Source organism: Vombatus ursinus, unplaced genomic scaffold (genome assembly GCF_900497805.2).
Source record: "Vombatus ursinus unplaced genomic scaffold, bare-nosed wombat genome assembly UNPS02014787.1, whole genome shotgun sequence".
NCBI lineage: Eukaryota > Metazoa > Chordata > Mammalia > Diprotodontia > Vombatidae > Vombatus > Vombatus ursinus.
The window spans coordinates 5,899,671-5,904,038 of NW_020954565.1; the positions used below are offsets into that span (position 1 = coordinate 5,899,671).

General features: G+C 35.3%; 1 pseudogene; it reads right to left on the reverse strand.

Moving 5' to 3' along the window:
- Positions 1-1,100: 1,100 nt before the first annotated feature.
- LOC114047450 lies at positions 1,101-1,813 on the reverse strand (annotated as a pseudogene).
- Positions 1,814-4,368: the final 2,555 nt, after the last annotated feature.

Here is a 4,368-nt window from a genome sequence, read left to right on the forward strand (position 1 = left end):
GAGACAAACTTGTAGCAGTGCACCGAAGTATATTCGAAGAGGTTAATACAAAGTAAATACCTACCTATGCAGGGAAACCTTCACAAACGTCAACTGAAATAATCCAGAGTTAAAACTGAATCATGTAGGTCTTTGATGCAGTCCCTAAGCAACCTATAGACAAGAGTTATATATAATATAAAATAAAAATGTCAATTATTTACAGATGTGAAATTCCTTAGGAAACATACACAGAAGTATTAACCATTGTGTTTTGTACAATCCTGCAGATATGCACAATTGTTTCATTAATGTGGATCACTATTTTTAATAATCAGTATATAAAGCATATTCTCTGCCCATGCAGTGGTACCTCCATAGTAAGATAAAGGAAGCATAAAAGCCTAGTCATTCTTCCCAGACTTGTTACATTTCTAGGAGGACCCAGGGCTTTATTTTTAACAATTCCATATAAAACACTATTTTCTTAGACTACTAAAACAGGGAGGAAGCAATACTCATAAAAAAGATCTCTCTTTGTCTTAGATTTAAAGAATGCTAACTCCTCCATGTTATCTGCACAGAATTGTACACTCTATCCTGCTTACTCACTCAGTAGTACGTTTGAATCCTCATAACTTTTGCAAGACTTCACATTTCAAAATTGTTTTCAGATGCCTCTCTGGTACTTAAATCCTTTTTACTGATCTGTCAAACTCGCTTTCACAAAGAAAAACAAATGTTATCTCTCACTTAAAAATGCCTAATCACTGTTTTTCAATAAACACTAAACTACATATTGTTTACTATATAAAATTCCCATTCCTGTCCTCTACACCCCCTCAATGTCCATTCATTAAGAAGGGATTAAAAATGAAAATATAACTCAAAGAACATTTTACAGCAGCATTCAGCTTTCCTATCAAATATGTAGCATCTTAAATATTATATACAATCTTTTCAGTAAGATAGACATTGACTTCAGAGTTTGTTGAAGTGGAGAAAAAAATGAAAACAAAACTCACTTAAAACTATTCTAGAAATTGACTTTTGGAAGGATAGCAAGTGTCCAAGTGAAAGAAATATAGAGGGTCATTTTGTGGCCTTTCCTATACTAATTCTCAGTCTTGAGAAATGTCAGAATCACCCCATTCCTCCTGATTGGAGAAAGGCAGAGATTCTGGTCCCTGCTCCTCTGGTTTTTCTGTAGCTGCTTTCTTGTTTCCACAGTAGGGCTTGAATAGATGTGTCTATTAGAACTTCTCCAAAATGCCCTTTGTAGATAATCCTACGGCATACTTTTTGTCTTTTCCAGTATATGAGATCTAAAAAGGAAAAGACTGGTGTTCTGCCAGACCCAGAGCCAGTCTCTATATCTGAGCCATCATCAGATTGATTACTGTAATAAGGGGATTGAACTGAAGAGGTACTTGAGGTAGTGCTATGAGCATCAGAATTGTGGCATTTGAATTCCTTTTGCAATTTGTTAATCTAGTTGCTCTTTATTCTACTTCCAGAAAGAGTTTTGGTTTTTTTTTTTCCTTTGGCTTTAATGAGGTCTTTAGACTGGGTCCAGTCCTTGCATCTACCACATGATTCCAGTTTTTGTCTTTTTGTTTTGATCCTGCTAGTATTTTTTTTTCCCATCTTTTCACCACAAGCACACAAGCATTACAGATGTCTCCTGAACAAATCTCATGCAACCCAAAGCAATTCTGGAAATCCTTAACATAGTGTTTACTGTCAGTGAAGTGAGAACTGGAGGCCTCGGCTCTGCAAACACAGAAACCCTCCATACTTCTGTATATCTTGGTTTGTGGAAACCAAACATTTTGTCTTCTTGGGGGTAGCCTTCCTGGAGCAACTCTCCATGTTCAATAATGAAAGTGAGGTCTGGTGTGCCCTACAAGCCAACTGGTTCCATGTCTTCCTTAGTTTGCTCCTCTTGTTCTCCTAAATTCTTTTTAAACTAAAAATACATATAACTTTAAGTCACCTAATGTTATATTTAAAGGTCCCACTTTCTAGAGAATATTATGATTAGGTCTGTGAGATATGCTGACATGGAGATGTAATGAATGCCCCTCCAAACAAGTGATGTGTTTGGATCCCAGCTCTGACATTTTGTAGTTGTATAATCAGGGAAAAGTCATTTGATATTTCTAAGTGTAATCTCCATGTGAGGTAATTTCTGCTTTTTTCTGTGACTTTTGTTGCCCCATTCATTTTCCTATCTTAGATATCCAAAAGGCCAGGAAATGCTAGGCTGTATATAGGTTTGATCTCTCCACCAGGATCAGCTATTGTTTTATATGTGTACTGTTCAAAGGAATTGTCTTTAGGTGGTGCTATTTAATGCAAAACAACAAAGTTGAGAGTTGGCTGAAAATATAGTCTCCCCCTCATTTTGTACATGGAATAATTGAAGCACGGGGAAAACCTGCTTCATATATTCAATTGTAGATGTGTATATGTGCATGTTCATGTGTATACATATGGAGTAAATTCTATTTTCAAGATTAATGAGCAAAATAAATATACTAAAATTTCTTACACATGATGAAGAAAATTATCAGGATGATCCAAATCCCTTAACTAATAAAATCTGGTTTGTCTTTAATTTTAAGCCCTATTGTTATGAGCATTTTGTTAATAGAATCGAGAAAAAAGATGGACTGGGTAAGATTACAGCACATAGTGAAGAAATATTGTTGTGGTTGTCTTGGTGACGAGATTTTTCTCTTCATTTATATTATGTATGTATTGTTAGTGTGATAAGCCTCTGGGAAGATATTCAGGGGCAAAATTGTGTGTATGTGTATGTATGCAAATGTTTGTGTGTATTTATAGTTCCTTTTGGCTCTGCTTTACATTTTTTGTATCCCTAGCACCTAGTACATTGCCTACCACGTAGTAGCACAAACTCACTTAACCTACCATATCTACAATAGCTTAGAACCAGATGATACTTCATATCCTAACCAATTATTCCCTCTGGCACCTCACTATCTGCCCCAGAATTACATAAACCAACCCCAAACTGCTTTTCCACCTTTTGCCATGAGAATAGTAATCAAATCAATACTGGCAACAGCTCTGGAAATACTATAAAAAGCTACCACCCTGTGGCTCCACTCACTCTCATGTCTCCTAAGATCAGTATAACCAGTATAATCTCTTTGCTTTTAGTACAATTGATGAAGCCTGCTTACTTGATTTGAAATCATCACAAATTTGAATATCTGCAGTACCTGGAAGTATCACAAATACTCCACCTGAATTGATAAGTAACCATGTTATTAGTCTATAGTCAAATGAAGAGAAACCTAGAAATTTGCTCACCATCTCTCATTCACTAGCTATGTGACCCTGGACTATTCACTGAACCTTCCAAGGCCTCAATTTCCTTAAAATGAACAGAGAGGACAAGATATATTTTTAGAGGCAGGTTTGGACAATGGCTTAAACTATAAGAGGACAAAACCGAGAATCTTCTAAAGCTAGTTTTAGCTATTGAAATTCTTATAATGTAGACTTTGGTTTAAGTTATGAATTCCTATGTACCCTATTAGCATTATCAGTGGAAACATATTGTAGCTATAAGTTTATTTTGGGGACCAGAGAGCAATTCAGTGTTTTTCTGAGTTTTTTTCTCCTTTCTAAAAATGAAAAGCTTGAAACACGAATCTTTTTTGGAGCAGTTGAGTGGGCATTAACAAAAGAACTGAGGAATCAAAAAGTGGCCTACAGCTGAAAGTTAACATAAGCTATATCAGTTATGTGTGTTCAAAATATCATTACTGAACTTGGGGTCTTAGGAGATTTACTGCAATTGGCTTGGACCCCATTTTATATGATGTAATATTGAAAATCTATGCACAGATGCTTTGTCTTTCCCATTAGGTATCATTAGCTACGCTTATAATCTTGTAAAACTTTTCAGTAATAAATTAAGTTGTGATCAAATCAGTTAATATATGTAAAGTGTTTCATAAATTCAGAGTGTTATATAAATAATAACTGACATTTATGTAGCCTTTTGCAAAGCCCTTTACATATGCTAGTATCTCATTTGAGCCTCACACTCTGTGAAGTAGGAATTACAAGTTTTATTATTGAATAAAAGGAAAAAAACACATTTATTAATCACTTACTGTTTTCCAGGAACCATGCTAGGCCTTGAGGATAAATATATAAAAGTAAGACAGTCCCCATCCTCACAAACATTCATTCTAATAAGGGAAACTACTCATGTAGAGCTGCAATTTATGTTCTAGGAATATTCTCAAAGATCTTACATTTTAATAGGGGAAACTAGATATCTTCATGTTGGTTAAAGAAGGGAGTTTTGATCTTAGGAGACATGAGAGTGAGTGGAGCCGCAGAATG